This window comes from Neovison vison, chromosome X, assembly GCF_020171115.1.
Source record: "Neovison vison isolate M4711 chromosome X, ASM_NN_V1, whole genome shotgun sequence".
In the NCBI taxonomy this organism is placed as follows: Eukaryota; Metazoa; Chordata; class Mammalia; order Carnivora; family Mustelidae; genus Neogale; species Neogale vison.
Genome location: NC_058105.1, coordinates 41,802,718 through 41,824,055, shown reverse-complemented (window position 1 = coordinate 41,824,055; position 21,338 = coordinate 41,802,718). Strand labels below are relative to the sequence as shown.

The 21,338-nt window shown below is 36.2% G+C and overlaps 1 protein-coding gene across 2 annotated transcripts in view; it reads left to right on the top strand.

The window, feature by feature from the left end:
• Positions 1 to 21,338, top strand: part of IL1RAPL2 (interleukin 1 receptor accessory protein like 2) — a 1,343,934-nt gene that overhangs the window by 1,275,058 nt on the left and 47,538 nt on the right. The gene's annotated exons all lie outside the window — the stretch shown is intronic.

Below are 21,338 nucleotides of genomic sequence, written 5' to 3'. Positions count from 1 at the left end.
CCCACACTGGGTGCCTAACCTGCTTATCCAAGTTCCACAGCCTTGTGCTTCAACAGGACTGCCCTCCTTGGTCAAGCTTACCTTCATTCCCAATGCATCAGTACCCTTCCCCAGAAGACCAACAGAAACCCCTGCTCACACCATATCTACTGACCAGAGCTCTGTAGGGCTTCATTTCTAGTGAAAAGTAATATCAAGTCTTATTTAAAAAGCAGACCAGAGCATAACTAGTTAAAACTTGCCACATTCTGGCCAAGGACCAAACACTGCCCACTGTGAGCAAGGAGAGTCTCTGCAGATGGGTCTGAAAGATAGAGCAGCCAAAACACAATAACAGAGCACATACAATATACACCAGAGAAACTCCCTAAAGTGCCAGGTCTTGGACACTATATGACCTCTCCTTCATAAAGCCATCACTCTCAAGAGCAGAAAACATAATGGACATTTATAACATAGAGAAGGCCAAGACAGACAATATACCAAGATTGAGGAATGCATCCCAAGTAAAAGAACAAGATAAGATTATGGCCAGATATCTAAGCAAAAGAGATATAAGTAACATGCCTAATGGAAAATTTAAATCAATAATCACAAGGATACTAGCTGAGCTTGAGAAAAGAAGGGGAGACTTTAGGTAGACACTTCCTCATGGATAAAAGAGTTTAAAAAGAGCCAGAAATAAAAAATACAATAACTGAAATTGGAAACAGGCTTGAGCACACAGGCTTGCACACAAGTCTGGAAGAAGCAGAGAATGAATAAGTAATATAGAGAACAAAATAATCTGAAAAAAAGAGAGAAAGAATTATGGAACATGAGGAGAGACTTAGAGAACTCAGTGACTCCATCAAACATAATAAGATTCATATTATAGGAGTCCCAGAAGAAGAAGAAAAGGGGACAGGAAATTTATTTGAGGAAATAATAGCTGAAAATTTCTCTAATCTGGGGAAGGACACCGACATCTAGTTCCAGGAGGCAGAGACAACTCCCATCAAAAACAACAAAGGCAGGCCAGGGCCAAGACATATTGGAATTAAATTTATGAAATATAATGATTACGAAAAATTCTTAAAACCATCAAGACAAAAAAAATCCTTAACTTACAAGGGAAGAACCATAAGGCTAGCTGGAGATTTCTCAACAGAAATGTGGCAAACAAGAAGAAAGTGGTGTGATATATTCAAATAACTGAATGAGTAAAATCTGAAGCCAAGAGTACTCAGTACAGCATGGCTAAAATTCAGACAAGGAGAGATAAAACATTTCCCAGACAAACAAAAACTAAAGGAGTTTGTGAACACTACACCATCCCTCAAGAAATATTAAAGGGGACACTTTTAATGGAAAGGTAAGACCAAAAGTGATAAAGGTAAGAAAGGAACAGAGAAAATCTCCAAAAGCAACAACAAACAAGCAATAAATGACACTAAATACATATCTATCAATAATTACTCTGAATATAAATAGATTAAGTGTTTAAGACACAGGGTGCCAGAATGTATTAAAAGAAAAAAAAAAAGACCCATCTATATGCTGCCTACAAGAGACTCATTTTAGACCTAAAGACATTTGCATAATGAAAGCTTGAAAGTGAAGGTATGGAGAAACAATTATCATGCACATAGATGTCAATAAAAGGTGGAGTCGCGATACTTATATTGGACGAACTAGACTTTAAACCAAAGACTATAATAAGACATGAAGAAAATCACTATATAATAATAAAGGGAGAAATCCAACAGGAAGATCCAACAATTGTAAGAATTTTGCACCCATCATAAGATAGTAAAACAATTATCAACTATTTTATTAAATATTAAATAATTAATATTAAATATTAAACCAAAAATCAATACTAAATATTAAAACAGTTAAAAAAATAACAGAATTCATTGATAATAATACAGTATGAGTAGATGAATTTAACACCCCCACTTACGTTAATCATTAAGCAGAATGTGAACATGGAAACAATGGCAGTGAATGACACACTGGACCAGATGGACTTAACAAATATAATCACAACATTCCATTCTAAAACAGCAGAGTACACATTCTTTTCAAGAGCACATGGAACATTCTCCAGAATAGATCACTTACTAGGTCACAGTACAAAAAGATTGAGATCATACTATGCATATTTTCTGACCACAATGTTAAGAAACTTGAAGTCAACCACAAGAAAAAATTTGGAAAGATCTCAAATACATGGATTAAAAACATGTTACTAAGGAATGAATGGGTCAACCAGAAAATCTCAAAAGAAACTTTAAGAAATACATGGAAATAAATAAAAATGAAAACACAATGGCCCCAAAACGTTGGTATGCAGCAAAAGCTGTCCTGAGAGGGAATTATATAGCAATACAGACCTACCTTAAGAAGCAAGAAAAATCTCAAATAAGCAAAGTAATCTTAAACTGATAAGAACTAGACAAGGAATAACAAGTGAAGCCTAAAGTCAATAGGAGGAAATAAATAATAAATATTAGAGTAGAAATAAATGACATAGAAACTAAAAAATATAATAGATCAATGAAACCAGGACACGGTTCCTTGAAAAAAAATTTAAAAAATTAATAAAGCCCTAGCCAGGCTTATCAAAAAGAAAAGAGAAAGTACCCACATAAATAAAAGCAAAAACGAGAGAAGAGAAATAACAATCCATACAACAGAAATACAAAAAATGATAAGAGAATATTATGAAAAAAACATATGTCAAAAAACTGGACAACCTGGAAGAAATGGAGACATTCCTAGAAACATGTAAACTCCAAAAACTGAAACATCAAGAAATAGAAAACTTGAGCACACAGATAACCAGCAAAGAAATTGCATCAGTAATCAAAAATCTCACAGGAAACAAAAGTCAAGGACAAGATGGCTTCACAGGGCAATTCTACCAAACATGTAAAGAAATTAATACCTATTCCTTGAAAACTGTTCCAAAAAAAAATACAAAAGGAAGGAAAACTTACAAAGTCACTTTATGAGGCCAACATTTCCCTGGTAACAAAACCAGATAAAGACTCCACTAAAAAAGTGAACTACAAAAAAAAAAAAAAAAAGTGAACTACAAGACAATATCTCTGATGAACATGGATGTAAAATTTTTCAATAGAATACTAACAAACTGAATTCATCAGTACATTAAATGAATCATTTACCACAATCAAGTACAATTTATTCCTTGGCTGCAAGGGTGGTTCAATATTCACGAATCAATCAATGTGATACACCATATTAATAAAAGAAAGTATAAGGACAATATGATCTTTTCAGTACATGCAGAAGAAGCATTTGACAAAGTACATCCATTCATAATAAAAACTCTAAAAAATTAGAGTTAGAAAGAACACACTTCAATATAATTAAGGCCAATATGAAAAACACACCCAGCTAATATTTTCCTCAACCAGGAAAAACTGAGAGATTTTCCTCTATGGTTAGGAACAGAACAGGGCTGTCTCTCTCACCACTGTTTAACATAGTACTAGAAGTCCTAGCCACATCAATCAGACCAAGAAAAAAAAAGAAAGGGGAGAGATAAAACATCCAAATCAGCAAGAAGTAAAATTCACTATTTGCAGACGACATGATACTCTATATAGAAAACCTGAAAGACTCCACCAGAACTTTCTATAGCTGACACATGAATTCAGTAAAGTCACAGGGTATTAAAGCAATGTGCACAAATCTGTTACATTTCTATACACAAATAATAAAGCAGCAGGAAGAGAAATCAAGGAATCAATCCCATTTACAAGTGCACCAAAACCCATAAGATACCTAAGAATAGGCCTAACCAGAGTTAAAAAAAAAAAACAGTACTCTGAAAACTATAAAACACTGATGAAAGAAATTGAAGAAGACACAAAGAAATGGAAACACATTCTATGCGCATGAATTTGAAAAAAATTTTGTTAAAATGTCCATATTACCTGAAGCAATCTGCACATTTAATGCAATCCTATCAAGATATCACCAGCACTTTTCACAGTGCTAGAACAAACAACCCCAAAATTTGTGTGGAACCTTGGAAAAGCAAAGCAAAGCTAGAAGCATCACAATTTTGGACTTCATGTTATATTCCAAAGTTGTAGGGATCAAAATAGTATGGTACTGACACAAGAATAGACACATCTATGGCACAGAATAGAAAACTCAGAAATGAACCTACAAATATATAGTCAGTTAATCTTTGAAAAAGCAAGAAAGAATATCCAATGGGGAAAAGACAGTCTCTTCAACAATTAGTGTTGGGAAAACTTGACAGCTACATGCAAAAGATTGAAACTGGGGGCGCCTGGGTGGCTCAGTGGGTTAAGCCGCTGCCTTCGGCTCAGGTCATGATCTCAGGGTCCTGGGATCGAGTCCCGCATCGGGCTCTCTGCTCAGCGATGAGCCTGCTTCCCTCTCTCTCTCTCTCTGTCTGCCTCTCCATCTACTTGTGATTTCTCTCTGTCAAATAAATAAATGAAATCTTAAAAAAAAAAAAAGATTGAAACTGGACCACTTTCTTATACCATTCAAAAGAGTAAATTCAATTCAAAATGGATTAAAGACTTAAATGTAAGAGAGAAAACCATTAAAATCCTATAGAAGAACACAGGCAGTAAGTTCTTTGACATTGGCTATAACAACTTCTTACAAGCTTTGTCTTCTAAGGCAAGAAAAACAAAAACAAAAACAAACCATTAGGACTTCATCAAAATAGAAAGCTTCTGCACAGTGAAGGAAATAATCAACAAAACTAAAAGGCAACCTGTGGAATTAGAGAAGATATTTCCAAATGATATATCTGATAAAAAGTTAGTATACAAAATATATAAAGAATTTATAGATGTCAACACTCAAAAAACAATCAAATTTTAAAATGGGCAAAGATATGAAGATATATTTTTTCAAGGAAGACATCCAGATGGTCACCAGACACATGAAAAGATGCTCAGTATCACTCATCATCAGGAAATACAAATAAAAACTACGATGAGATATCACCCCACACCAATCAGAAAGGCTAAAATAAACAACACAAGAAAAAACAGGTGTTGGCAAGGATATGGAGGAAGGGGAACAATCTAGCATTCTTAGTGAGAATGCAAAGTGATGCAACCTCTCTCAAAAACAGTATGGAGAAGAATCCATGAAACAAGATGGGATAGGGAGGGAGACAAACCATAAGTGACTCTTAATCTCACGAAACAAACTCTGGGTTGCTGGGGGGAGGGGGGTTGGGAGAAGGGGGGTAGGGTTATGGACATTGGGGAGGGTATGTGCTTTTGGGTAAATTGGAAGGGGAGATGAACCATGAGAGACTATGGACTCTGAAAAACAATCTGAGGGGTTTGAAGTGGCGGGGGGGTGGGAGGTTGGGGTACCAGGTGGTGGGTATTATAGAGGGCACGGCTTGCATGGAGCACTGGGTGTGGTGAAAAAATAATGAATACTGTTTTTCTGAAAATAAATAAATTGGAAAAAAAAACAAAACAGTATGGAGTTTCTCCAAATAGTTAAAAATAGAAGTAACTTATGATCCAGCAATTGCACTATTGAGTATTTACTCAAAGAATACAAAACTACTAATTCAAAGGGATACCTGCACCTGGATGTTTATAGCAGCATTATATATAATAGCCAAATTATGAGAACTTCCCAAATGTCCATGGACTGACAAAAAATGCCCAAATGTCCATTGGATGGACATTGGATGGACATGGATAAAGAAAAATTGGTTTACATATATATACAATGGAATATTACTCATCCATATGAAACAATGAAATCTTGACACTTGCAATGATGTGCATAGAGCTAGAGAGTATAATGCTAAGCAAAATAAGATAGTAAGATAAAGGCACATATCATATGAATCCAATCATATGTGGAATCTAAGAAACAAAACAGATGATGAAAGGGGGGAAAAGAGAGAGAGAAAACAAGAAACAGGCTCTTAACTATAGAGAACACACTGGTTGTTACTGGAGGGGAGAAGGGTGGTATATTGGGTTAAATAGTTGAAGGGGATAAAAGAGGGCACTTGTGATGATTACAGGGTGTTGTATGTAAGTGATGAATCACTAAATTGTACACCAGAAACTAATATTACACTGTATATTAACCAATTAGAATTTAAATAATAAAATTTTAAAAAAGAAATGTTAAAGGCATTCCTTTAATTGAAAAAAATGGATGTAATTAAACATAAGAAAATTATGAATGAAAAGATGTAAAATATGGAAACATCTACACAAAACATGAGGAGGGTATAAGAATTTATATGTTTTCTTTTTTCTTTTTTAAGAATGTGATTGAACTTAAACAACCATCAAATTAATAAAGACTACTATTTACTTAAGATGTTATGTATGAACCACATGGTTACCACAAAACAAAAGTCTATGATAGACACATAAAATAAAATAAATAAAAAAACAAGAAAAACCAAACATAAAACTATAGAAACCCATAAATCACAAAGAAAGAGAGCAGAAGAATAAAAAAGGCACAGAGAACTTCAAAAACAACCAGAAAACCAATGACAAAATGATAATAAGTGAAATCAGTCAAGCAGAGAGAGTCAATTATCATATGGTTTCACTCATTTGTGGAGCATAACCAATAGCATGGAGGACAAGGGGCGTTAGAGAGTAGTAGGGAATTCGGGTAAACTGGAAGGGGAGGTGAACCATGAGAGACTATGGACTCTGAAAAACAGTCTGAGGGGTTTGAAGTGGCGGGGGGGTGGGAGGTTGGGGTACCAGGTGGTGGGTATTATAGAGGGCACAGCTTGCATGGAGCACTGGGTGTGGTGAAAAAATAATGAATACTGTTTTTCTGAAAATAAATAAATTGGGGAAAAATGATAATAAGTACATAATTATCAATAATTACTGTTTTTCTGAAAATAAATAAATTGGGGGAAAAATGATAATAAGTGCATAATTATCAATAATTACTTTAAATGTAAAAGTCTTAGGGGCACCTAGGTGGCTTAGTTGGTTGAGCCTCTGCCTTCAGCTCAGGTAATGATCCCAGGGTCCTGGGATAGAGCCCTGCATTGGACTCCCAGCTCATTGAGCCTTCTTCCTCCTCTCCCTCTGCCTGCCTCTCCCCCTGCTTGTGCTCTCTCTCTTTCTCTCTCTCTGTCAAATAAATAAAAATCTTTAAAAATGTATAAGTCTTAAATGCTCCAATCAAAAGACAAAGGGTGACAACATGGATTTAATTAAAAAAAAAACAAGGACCATCTATATGCTGTCTAAATGAGATTCACCTCAGATCTAAAGACAGGCACAGACTGAAAGTGGAAGTATAAAAGGGATTTACCATGCAAATGGAGACAAACAAAAAAGCTGGGGTAGCAGTAATTACATCAGACAAAAAGGACTTTAACACAAAGTCTGTGCCAAGAGGCAAAGAAGGGCATTACATAATGATAAAGGGATCAATCCAACAAGAGGGTGTGACAATTGTAAACAACTACACATGCAATACTGAAACACCTAAAAGCATAAAGCACCTATTGACTGACATACTGAGAGAAACTGTTGGTTATATAATAATAGTAGGGGAATTTAATACCCACTCACATCAATGAAGTGATCATCCAGGCAGAAAATCAAAAAGGAAACAGTGTCATCTGATGACACATCAGACCTGATGGATACAACATATATACAGATTATTCCATCCAAAAAGAGAATACTCACTTTTCAATTGAACATGGAAAATTCTCCAGAAAAGATTGCATATTAGGTCACAAAACAAATCTCAAAAAATTTAAAAAGATTGAAATCATACCATGCATCTTTTATAATAACTACAGTATATAACTATAAATAAATCCAAGAAAAAACCTGGAATAAAAAACACAAATACATGGAGCATACACAGCATGATACTAAATATTCAATGTTTCAGTGAAGCAATGAAAGAAGAATTTTTTTTTAAATGCTGGAGACAAAATGGAAACACAAGAGTCCAAAATCTTTGGGACACAACAAAGGTAGCTTTAAGAGGAAATACAAAGCAATAACAGGCCTGTCCCAAGAAACAAGAAAAAGTTTGACTAAACAATTTAACCTCACACCTATAGGAACTAGAAAAAGAAGAAAAAAGCCCAAGTTGAATAGAGGGAAGGAAATAATAAAGATCAGAACAGAAACAAATGACATAGACCAAAGGAAAAGAAAAAGAAAAGAAAAAAAAAATCAATGAAACTAAAAGCCAGTTCTTTGAAAAGGTGAACCAAATTGATAAACCCTTACAGAAACAAGAGAACCAAACAAAGACACCACAAAAACCACAGAAAACTACAGGTCAATATTCCTGATAAACATGCATGTAAAAATCCCCAACAAAATACTTGCAAACCACATACAATTTACTAAAAGGATCATTCAACAGAATCAAATATGATTTATTCTGGGGATGCCAGTATTGTCCAACATTTGCAAGTCAATACAATATACCACATCAACAAAGTGAAGGATAAAAGTTATAAAATCATCTCAGTAAATGTAGAACAAGCACTTGACAAAGTACAACATTCATTCATGATTAAAAACTCTCAAGAATGTGGAGATATAAGGAACATACCTCAACATAATAAAGGCTATGTTTGAAAAACCCATAGCTAACATCATACTCAATGGTGAAAAACTAAAAGCTTTTCCTCTCCCGCAAGGAACAAGACAAGCATGTCCCTTCTCACCACTTTTATTCAACATAGTACTGAAAGTCCTAACCACAGAAATCAGACAAGCTAAAAAAAAATAATAGGCATCTATATTTGCTAAGAAAAAGTTAAACTGCCACTATTTGCAGACAAGAGGATGTTACACACAGAAAATCCACCAAAGACACAACCAAAAAATTATGAGAAATAATATATGAATTCAGTAAAGCTGCAGGATACAAAATTAATGCTCATAAATTGGTAGGATTTCTATACACTAACAGCAAAGTAGCAGAAAGAGAAATTAAGAAAACAACACTAGTTACAATTGTAACCAAAAGAATAAAATACCTAGGAATAAACTTAAAGAGGAAAAAGACTTGTATTCTAAAACCTATAAAACACTGAGGAAAAAAATTGAAGATGATGCAAATAAATGGAAAGATATCCAATCCTCATGGATTAGAAGAATAAATATTGGGGCGCCTGGGTGGCTCAGTGGGTTAAAGTCTCTGCCTTCTGCTCAGGTGATGATCTCAGGGTCCTGGGATCGAGCACCGCATCGGGTTCTCTGCTGGGTGGGGAGCCTGCCTCCCCCTCTCTCTCTGCCTCCCCCTCTCTCTCTGCTGGCCTCTCTGCCAACTTATGATTTGTCTGTCAAATAAATAAATAAAATCTTTTAAAAAAATATTGTTAAAATGTCAATATTACCCAAAGAAATCTACAGATTCAATACAATCATTCTCAAAATACCAATATAATTTTTCACAAAACTGAAACAAATAATACTAAAGTTTGTATGGAAGCACAAAGACTCTGAATAGCCTAAACAATTGAGAAAGAAAAACAAACCTGGAGGTATTACAATTCCAGATTTCAAGATATACTACAAAGCTGCAATAATAAAAAAAAAGTGTGTTATTGGCACAAACATAGATCAAAACAGAATAGAGAGCTGAGAAATAGAACCATAATTTCATGGTCAATAGATCTATGACAGAGGAGACAAAAATATACAATGGGAAAAAGGCAATCTCTTCAATAAATGGGGCTAGGAAAGCTGGTCAGCTGCATGTAAAAGAACATACATAAAAATAAACTCAAAATGGATTAAGTACCTAAATGTGAGACTTGAAACCATAAAAATTCTAGAAAATAATACAGGCAGTAACTTGTTTCACATTGGCAATAACAACATTTTTTCTAGATAATGTATCCTAAGTATCATCAAAATAAAAAGCAAAGAAATCAACAAGACAAAAACCTACTGAATGGGAGAAGATATTTGTAAATGATAAATTGAATAAGAGGTGAATATCCAAAATGTATAAAGAACTTATATAACAATGCCAAATAATCATCATAATTATCATCATCATTGTCTGATCAAAAAGTGTGCAGAGGACCTGAATAGACATATTTTTTCCATAAAAAAGATATCCAGATGGCCAAAAGACACATGAAAAGATGCTCAATATCAACAATCATCAGGGAGATGCAAATCAAAACCACAATGAGATATTATCTTACACCTGTTAGAATGGCTAAAATAAAAAAGATAAGAAATAAATGTTGGCAGTGGTGTGGAAAAGGGGGAAATTGTGCACTGTTGGTGGGAATGTAAATTGGTGCAGCCACTATGGAGAATAATATGAAGATTCCTCAAAAATGCAAGTTATTTCACTTCTGGGTATTAAAAACAAAAGAAAAATGACCTCTGCACTCTCATGTTCATTGAAGCATTGTTTAAAATAGTCAAAACATGGAAACAACTTAAGTGTCCATTATGGGTGGCTCAATGGTTTAAGCCTCTGCCTTCGGCTCAGGTCATGATCTCAGAGTCCTGGGATGGAGCCCCACGTGGAGCTCTCTGCTTAGTGGGGAGAGCCTGCTTTCCCCCACCTCCTTCTGCCTGCCTCTCTGCCTACTTGTGATCTGTCAAATAAATAAATAAAATCTTTAAAAAAATAAAATAGTCAAAATATGGAAACAACCAAAGTGTCCATTAATGAACGAGTAGTGTGTATCAATACACTCATTTTCACATTTGATTAATATTTTGTGATATGAATGTACCAGAGTTTATCCCTTTACCTGTTAGTTAGGGCTATTTCCAGTTTTTGGCTATTACAAATAAAGCTTCTAGGAACATTCTTGTACATTTCATTGTACAAACATGTTTTGTTGTCTGTCTAGACTTAAGAAAATGATAAAGAAATTGTTAGTAATACAGCATAATCCTAAAGGGATTATCTAAACCCATTCTCTTGGGGCACCTGGGTGTCTCAGTCAGTTAAGCGTCTGCCTTCAGCAAAGGTAGATCCCAGGGTCCTGAGATCGAGCCCCAAGTCCAACTCCTTGTTCAGCGGGAAGCCTTCAGCAAAGGTAGATCCCAGGGTCCTGAGATCGAGTCCCAAGTCCAACTCCTTGTTCAGCGGGAAGCCTTCAGCAAAGGTAGATCCCAGGGTCCTAAGATCGAGCCCCAAGTCCAACTCCTTGTTCAGCGGGAAGCCTGCTTCTCCCTCTCCTTCTGCCTGCTGCTCCCCCTGCCTGTGCTCTTTCTCTTTTTCTTTCTGTCAAAAATCTTTAAAAAAATAAAACCATTCTCTTGTGAAGGCACGAAACTCATTAAGTTCTTTTTATTTTGATAGTCTTCAATCTACTGTACTATGCCCTTTAGATGCAAATGTGAGCTGGTCATCTCTACTAGTAGGGTATACAGTGCCATGGGAATGACACTGAATATGTAGCAAGCAGAAGCAAATGTTAGATAGGAGTTTGCACATGCACATGAGCCATCATTTAGAAAAGCCTGGATAGATTTCATTTCAGGTCATTTGCTTAATCAATACAGAGATCCCTCAAATATGTTTTGGAAGAGGAGGTGACCACACTCTTGCACACACTCTTATTATTTGATACTAAAGCTAATCAGAATATTGCATACTCTCTCCTCAGAGTACTCTCTTCACAGTATTGCACATGATGGTGCGATGGTTGTCCTGTTTTAGCCATTAACGAAAGAATACTCAGGATGTTCATTCAGCATTTGCATAAAAAACTAGACCTCTGAAATATCTGTCTCTTGCATTTATTTAACAAGACTATGTTCGACGGGAGAGTGAAAGCATTCCCAGAACAAATTGCTGCTCTGCATTGTATAGTGCCAAGGAAAGGGCAGAATGTCTTTTCTTTTTTTTAATTAACATATAATGTGTTATGAGCCCCAGGGTTACAGGTCTGTGAATCACCAGATTTACACCCTTCACAGCACTCACCATAGCACATACCTTCTTCAGTGCCCATAACCCCACCACCCTTTCCATACCCCCTCACACCAGCAACCCTCAGTTTATTTTGTGAGACTAAGAGTCTTTTATGGTTTGTCTCCCTCCTGATCCCATCTTGTTTCATTTATTCTTTTCCTAGCCCCCCCAAGCTCCCCACGTTGCATCTCAACTTCCTCATAACAGGGAGATCATATAATAATTGTCTTTCTCAGATTGATTTATTTCACTAAGTATAAGACCCTCTAGTTCCATCCATGTCATTGCAAAGAACAAGATTTCATTTCTTTTGATGGCTGCATAGAATTCCATTGTGTATATATACCACTTCTTCTTTATCCATTCATCTGTTGATTGACATCTAGGCTCTTTCCATAGTTTGGCTATTGTGGACATTACTGCTATAAACACTTGGGTACATGTGCTCCTTCGGATCACTACATTTGTATCTTTAAGGTAAATACCCAGTAGTGCAATTGCTGGGTCGTAGGATAGCTCTATTTTCAACTTTTTGAGGAAACTCCATGCAGTTTACCAGAGTGGTTCCACCAGCTTGCATTCCCACCAACAGTGTAGGAGGGTTCCCCTTTCTCCGCATCCTCGCCAGCATCTGTCATTTCCTGTCATGTTAATTTTAGCCATTCTGACTTGTGTGAGGTGGTATCTCATTGTGGTTTTGATTTATATTTCCCTGATGCCAAGTGATGTGGAGCACTTTTTCATGTGTCTGGATGTCTTCTTTGCAGAAATATCTGTTCATGTCCTTTGCCCATTTCTTGATTGGATTATTTGTTCTTTGGGTGTTGAGATTGCTAAGCTCTTTATAGATTTTGGATACTAGTCCTTTATCTGTTATGTCCTTTGCAAATATCTTCTCCCATTCTGTCAGTTGTCTTTTGGTTTTGTTAACTGTTTCCTTTGCTGTGCAAAAGATTTTGATTTTGATGAAGTCCCAATAGTTCATGTTTGCCCTTGCCTCCCTTGCCTTTGGCAATTGTCCTAGGAAGAAGTTGCTGTGGCTGAGGTCGAAGAGGTTGCTGCCTGTGTTCTCCTCAAGGATTTTGATGGATTCCTTTCTCACATTGAGGTCTTTCATCCATTTTTAGTCTATTTTCATGTGTGGTGTAAGGAAATGGTCCAGTTCCATTTTTCTGCATGTGGCTGTCCAATTTTCCTAGCACCATTTGTTGAAGAAACTGTCTTTATTCCATTAGACATTCTTTCCTGCTTTGTCAAAGATTAGTTGACCATAGAGTTGAAGGTCTATTTCTGGGCTTTCTATTCTGTTCTACTGATCTATGTGTCTGTTTTTGTGCCAGTATCATATTGTCTTGATGATGACAGCTTTGTAATAGAGTTTGAAGTCTGGAATTGTGATGCCACCAACTTTGGCTTTCTTTTTCAATATTCCTCTGGCTATTTGAGGTATTTTCTGGTTCCATATAAATTTAAGGATTATTTCTTCCATTTCTCTGAAAAAAACGGATGGTCTTTTGATAGGGATTGCATTATATGTGTAGATTGCTTTAGGTAACATAGACATTTTCACAATATTTGTTCTTCCAATCTATGAGCATGGAACATTTTTCCATTTCTTTGTGTCTTCCTCAATTTCTTTCATGAGTACTTTATAGTTTTCTGAGTACAGATTCTTTGCCTCTTTGGATAGGTTTATTCCTAGGTATCTTACGGTTTTGGGTGCAATTGTAAATGGGATTGACTCCTTAATTTCTCTTTCTTCTGTCCTGTTGTTGGTGTAAAGAAATGCAACTGATTTCTGACACTTTACTGAATTCCTGGGTTTTCCACATATAGTATCGTATCATCTGCAAAGAGTGACAGCTTGACTTCTTCTTTACTGATTTGGATGCCTTTAATTTCTTTTTGTTGTCTGATTGCTGAGGCTAGGACTTCTAGTACTATGTTGAGTAGCAAATGTGATAATGGACATCCCTGCCATGGTCCTGACCTAAGCAGAAAAGCTGTCAGTTTTTCTCCATTGAGAATGATATTTACTTTGGGTTTTCCATAGATAGCTTTGATGATATTGAGGTATGTACCCTCTTACTCTACACTTTGAAGAGTTTTGATCAGGAAGGGATGCTGTACTTTATCAAATGCTTTTCCAGCATCTATTGAGAATATCATATGGTTCTTGTTCTTTCTTTTATTAATGTATTGTATCTAATTGATTGGTTTGCAGATGTTGAACCAACCTTGAAGCCCTGGAATAAATCCCACTTGGTCGTGGTCAATAATCCTTTTAATGTATTGTCGGAACATATTGGCTAATATTTTGGTGTGAATTTTCGCATCTGTGTTCATCAAGGATATTGGTCTGTAATTCTCTTTTTTGATGGGATCCTTGACTGGTTTTGGGATCAAGATAATGCAGGCCTCATAAAATGAGTTTGGAAGTTTCCCTTCCCTTTCTATTTTTTTGGAACAGTTTCACTAAAATAGAAATTAATTCTTCTTGAAATGTTTGGTAGAATTCTCCTGGGAAGCCGTCTGGCCCTGGGCTCTTTTTTGTTGGGAGATTTTTGATTACTGTTTCAATCTCCTTACTGGTGATGGGTCTGTTCAGGTTTTCTATTTCTTCCTGGTTCAGTTTTGGTAGTTTATATGTCTCTAGGAATGCATCCATTTCTTCCAGATTGTCAAATTTGCTGGCGTATAGTTGCACATAATATGTTCTTATAATTGTATTTCTTGGGTGTTGGTTGTGATCTCTCCTCTTTCATTCATGATTTTATTTATTTGGGTCCTTTCTCTTTTCTTTTTGATAAGTCTGGCCAGGGGTTCATCAATCTTATTAATTCTTTCAAAGAACCATCTCCTAGTTTTGTTGATTTGTTCTATTACTTTTTGGTTTCTATTTAATTGATTTCTGCTCTGATCTTTATGATTTTTCTCCACCCACTGGGTTTAGGCTTTCTTTGTTGTTCTTTCTCCAGCTGCTTTAGGTGTAGGGTTGGGTTGTGTATTTGAGACCTTTCTTGTTCCTTGAGAAATGCTTGTATCGCTATATATTTTCCTCTCAGGCCTGCCTTTGCTGTGTTCCACAGATTTTGAATCATTTTGTTTTTATTATCATTGTTTCCATGATTTTTTTAAATTCTTCTTTAATTACCTGGTTGACCCATTCATTCTTTAGAAGGATGCTATTTAGTCTCCATGTATTTGGTTCTTTCCAAATTTTCTCTTGTGATTGAGTTCTAGCTTCAGAGCATTGTGGTCTGAAAATATTCAGGGAATGATCCCAATATTTGATACCTGATTTATGACCCAGGATGTGATCTATTCTGGAGAATTTTCCATGTGCACGAGAGAAGAATGTGTATTCTGTTGCTTTGGGATGGAATGTTCTGAATATATCTGTGATGGTCCTGTGTGTCATTTAAGGCCTTTATTTCCTTGTTGATCTTTTGCTTGGATGATCTGTCCATTTCAGTGAGAGGAGTGTTAAAATCCCCTACTATTATTATATCATTGTTGATGTGTTCCTTTGATTTTGTTATTAATTGATTTATATAGTTGGCTGCTCCCATGTTAGGGGTATAGATATTTAAAATTGTTATATCTTTTTGTTAGATAGACCCTTTGAGTATGATATAGTATCCTTCCTCATCTCTTATTAGTCTTTGGCTTAAAATCTAACTTATCTGATATTAGGATTGCCACCCCAGTTTTCTTCTGATGTCCATTAACATGGTACATTGTTTTCCACCCCTTCACTTTAAATATGGAGGTGTCTTTGGGTCTAAAACGAGTTTCTTGTAGACAGCCATATTGATGGGGTTTTTTGTTTGTTTGTTTGTTTATCCATTCTGATACCATGTGTCTTTTGATTGGGGCAGTGAGCCCATTACATTCAGTGTAACTATTGAGAGATATGAATTTAGTGCCATTGCATTGCCTGTAAGTTGATTATTACTGTCTATTGTCTCTGTTCCTTTCTGATCTACTACTTTTAGGCTCTCTCTTTGCTTAGAGAACCCCTTTCAATATTTCCTATCGAGCTTGTTTGGTGTTTACAAATTCTTCCAGTTTTTGTTTGTCCTGGAAGCTTTTTATCTCTCCTTTTATTTTCAATGATAGCCTAGCTGGATATAGTATTCTTGGCTGCATGTTTTTCTCATTTAGTGCTCTGAATACATAATGCCAGTTCTTTCTGGCCTGCCAGGTCTCTGTGGATAAGTCTGCTGCCAATCTAATATTTTTACCATTGTATGTACAGACTCTTTGTCCCAGGATGCTTTCAGGATTTTCTCTTTGTCACTAAGACTTGTAGGTTTTACTATTAGATGATGGCTTGTGGACTATTCTTATTGATTTTGAGGGGGGTTCTCTGTGCCTCCTATATTTTGATGCTTGTTCCCTTTGCCATATTAGAGAAATTCTCTATAATAATTCTCCAATATACCTTCTGCTCCCCTCTCTCTTTCTTCTTCTTCTGGAATCCCAATTATTCTAATGTTGTTTCATCTTATGGTATCACTTATCTCTTGAATTCTCCCCTAGTGGAGTAGTAGTTGTTTGTCTCTCTTGTTTTTTTAAGATTTTATTTGTTTATTTGACAGACAGAGATCACAAATAGGCAAAGAGGCAGGCAGAGAGAGAGAGGAGGAAGCAGGCCTCTGGCTGAGCAGAGAGCCCAATGCGGGGCTTGATCCCAGGACCTGGGATCATGACCTGAGCCGAAGGCAGAAGCCCTAACCCACTGAGCCACTGAGGCGCCCCTGTTTGTCTCTCTTTTTCTCAGCTTCTTTATTCTCTGTCATTTGGTCTTCTACATCGCTCTCTTCTGCCTCATTTATCCTAGTAGTAAGAGCCTCCATTTTTTTATTGCTCCTCATTAATAACGTTCTTGATTTCAGCTTGGTTAGCTTTTAGTTCTTTTATTTCTCCAGAAAGGGATTTTATTTATCCAGACAGGATTTCTCTAATATCTTCCATGCCTTCTTCAAGCCCAGCTAGGACCTTGAGAATTGTCATTCTGAACTCTAGATCTGACATATTACTAATGTCCATATTGATTATGTCCCTAAACTTTGGTACTGCCTCTTGTTCTTTTTTTTGTGGTGAATTTTTCTGCCTTATCATTTTATCCAGATAAGAATATAATAAGGAGCAAATTAAATACTAAAAGTGTGGCAAAGACCCCAGGAAAATGTGCTTTAACCAAATCAGAAGAAAACCCAAATTGTGGGGGGAAAAAGGGAGCAAGAAGAAGTTCAGAAAAAAATTTGAAAAAGGAAAAATAAATAAAAATATAAAAAAGAAAATATATATATTAGACTGGTAAATAAAACAGGGTCACCCACTTAATTTGGGGGGTATTTTGGTCTCTTAGAAGAAACTATCTCTCCAAATTTTAAAGAATGAAAAACATATATAATAGTAAACAAAATGAAGGGATAGAATATGACTATAAAGAGGCAAATCTTTTTTAAAAATTTCTAAAGATTGAGTTGATAAGATAAGTTGGTTGGGCCATAAGAAAGTGGAGAGAATTTGCTCAAGCTGGAGACTAGAACAAAGCCCTGTGCTAGATATAAGGTATATTTTGATCTATTAGAAATTGTATCCCAAATTTTTTAGACGAAAAAACCCTATGTGTATACAAAAAATAAAGTTAGTTTCAATGAAGGATAAAATATGACTATAATAATGAAGGGTCAAAAAGGATTTTTTTTAATGAAAGGTATTGTTAAGATAAACTAATTAAAAATGTTAAAAGAGGGAAGAGTAAAAGTTTTAAAAAATTAGCATAAGAAAAAAATAATATAAAAAAAACTAACTTTGCAAGTCTAAAGAATCATGGGGAGAAAACCATGAATTCCATGCTTTGCTTTCTCCTCCACTGGAATTCTGCTGTTCTCCTTGGTACATGAACTTGGTCTTGCCTGGATTACTTACTGATCTTCTGGGGAAAGGGCCTGTTGTAGTGATTCTCAAGTGTCTTTGCCCAAGGTGGAATTGCACCACCCTTACCAGGGGTGGGCTAAGAATCTGCTCAGGTTCGCTTTCAGGAGCTTTTGTTCCCTGAATGCTCTCCGTAGAGTTCCAGAGGACAGGAATGAAAATGGCGGCCTCCCAATCTCTGGCCAGGAGGAGTGAAGAGCTTGGGGCCCCACTCCTCAGTGCAGCCTCAGAGAAAAGCGCTCAATCACTCCTGTCTCCCTGGTCTCCAGCCACGCTCTGAGCTCACCCAGCCTGTGACCAAACATCTCTGTCTTTGGCACACAGCCGCACCTGGAGTCTCCAAACCCAGCAGATCCCTGCTCTCTTCCAGGGGCATCTCCCCTGATCTTGTGGGGTCCCTTCTCAAAGTGCAGTGGTCTGACTGTGCCACGGATCATAATTTAAGGGATCCCCGAGTTGAGAGCTCACTCCTCAGCTCCATCTCTGTAGCTGGCTTCCCCCTCTAATACCTGCAAGCCCTGCAACGCTTAGATACCCGCAATCCTTCTGTGACCCCACAGGATCTGAGACCACACTGTCCCCACGTGGGCTTAGCCTCTGGAGAGATGTCCCTCAGTGAAGCAGACTTTTAAAAGTTCTGATTTTGTGCTCTGTTGCTCCACCACTTGCCGGAAACCAGCCCCACCCCCCATGGTCTATCTTCCTGTCGCTTTGGAGTCACTCCTCTGCTGGTCCTACCTTTCAGAAAGTGGTCGATTTTCTGTTTCTAGAATTGCTGCTCTTCTTCTCTTCCATCTCCTGTTGGATTTGTAGGTGTTCAGAATGGTTTGATAAACTATCTAGCTGATCTCCTGCTGCATGATGTCATCTCAGCCTGCTACTTCTCTGCCATCTTGACTCCTCCCCCAGAGTCTGTCATTTTTGATAGACCACCTTAAGGAAGTCCCTTTTTGAACATTACTATAATTGTCTTTCTTCATTAAAATCAAACCAGACCTTAACACCCACATGCTAGGAATTGCTACAAGGTTTTTTATTTGATATATTTTTCAACATAGCCTAAAAGAATAACAACCAGAATTTATGTGTTTAAATGTATATACTGGTAGTTTTAGCAAATGGGATTATTTATAGTTTTTTGTCATAGTCTCTGGATTTTCTGCCATATGGTTTGTTGTCCAGTAATACCTTCAATTTCATGGAAATGAGCAATAAAACACAGAAAAGACCCTATTTTCAAGTTTAGAGAACAAAGCATCTGCTTGGATAAATCACACCTACTTTAGAATCCAGGAGATATTTCTATAGCATGGATAAGAGAAGGCTGTTACCACATAGAAGTGCATAAATTTAAAAAGGACATGAAATTGGCAGAGCCAAAATTAATACTTATCTATCCCATTATCCACATCAGACTATGCTTCACATTTAGCTTCTTGAAGACCAAGCTTCATAAGGAAAACACCACCATGCTAAATTTGGATGGGATTTTTGTGGGTTTGTTTTGTTGTTGTTGTTGCTTTTTTTGTGGTGGTTGTTGTTGTTGTTGGTGGTGTGGGTGTGTGTGTGTGTGTGAGTGTGTGTGTGTGTGTGTGTTTTAGATAGGACTTTTGAATTCACCAAATACTTTTGTAAACACTGTTTTATCTGAGCTTCCCAAATATTACCATCCTAATTACATGTATAAAATTTAGTTTATAAAACATTAGGTAATCTGCCTGGTGCCAGATAATCTGCTTTTCATGATAGAACCAAAACCAGGATCCAAATCTCCCGTGCACATTCCCAGTAGACTACCTTTCATTTTATTGCATTTCATTTAAGTAAGCTTATATCACAGAGCATATGTTCATAGCAACAATGAATAACCTTGTTTCAGATTTGTGCTAGATGTGTCAGATTTGTGTTAGACATATATGACAGACTACTGACACCAAAGGTTTTGACATAATTGAATGACCGTAAAGGTTCACAGCATGTCATTTTGCTGAGATATAAATTTTCACTATAGAAAGATCAATATACAATTCACTTATTATGGTTAATCCCAGCCTATCATCCAGCATCTACATGTTGTGAGGTTCTTTCAATTTCTACTTTGTCTTAATGTAGAACCTAACTCCCATTAAAATTGCTTCTTTATGAAAATGGTCCTCAAAGAAAGCCATTAGCTAGTTATGGTAATTAAATAGAAAGTGGTCCCAGAAAGTAATTGTTCTTAGGCAATAGAAGTTTTAGAGCAACTTAAGAATAGAATAGAAAATTTTTCTACAGCTCAGAGTGATTGTGGGAGCAAATCATGTACTTTACAAGGAAAAATATGTTTTAAATTTCTTTATCTGGTGCTTCAATGAGGGCAAAAAATGCACATTATAGAGAAAATGATAGGCTACATTATGACTTATGAATTGAGAATTCCTTTGTCAGAATTGTCTAGACTATGCTCTTTACACTATTCTTTTCTTATTAATCTACTTTGCAAGAAGAAAATAAAATCAATGTCTGCAAAAAATAATGTCTTATATATTTGATGATAAAATTTTTAATTAAAAAAAAGTTTTTAGCTATAATCACCAAGATGAATAACAAAAAATGCTGCAGTATTGCCTAGAATTGTTTAAATACTATAAATAACTCCAAGAATATAAAAGGCATGTTTAGACTGTTTTCCCTGCATGTAACTTTTTATGAATATTTTTAAAAAATTTTATTTATTTGTCAGAGAAAGAGAGACAGAGCACAAGCAGAGGGACCCAAAGGCAGAGGGAGAAGCAGGCTCCCTGCTGAGCAAGGAGCCCCACACGGGACTCCATTCCAGGATTCTGGTATCATGAATTGACCTGAAGGCAGACGCTCAACTGACTGAGCCACCCAGACACCCTATAAATATTTTTAGTTAAAAAGTATTTCTTTGATTTGCATTATTCAATTTTTCTTAGAATGACAATCAGAATAAACAAATTTTCCCAATCCAATCTTAATAATAGTGGGTTGTCTATTATTTTCTCACCAAGAAAAATTAACATCGTTTTCATTAATGTTAACTTCAAAGGAAAGTCCAAGTAATCAGTAATTAATAGTCTCAAAAAAGAAAAATAAAGGGGCGCTTTGGTGGCTCAGTCGTTAAGCAGCTCCCTTCGGCTCAGGTCATGATCCCAGGGTCCTGGAATCGAGACCCACACTGGGCTCCTTGCTCAATGGGAAGCCTGCTTCTCCCTCTCCCACTCCCCCTGCTTGTGTTCCCTCTCTTGCTGTGTCTCTCTAGGTCAAATAAATAAGTAAAATCTTAAAAAAAGAAAAGAAAAAGAAAGGAGAATTCTTTCCATTTGATTTCTTCCTGTTAGTTCCTAGAAGGGAGGTAGTAAAAATAAGCAGTTCTTAAAACTGATTATTTTTCTTTAATTTTTCATTTTAATAACATCTTAATTCTTAAATTT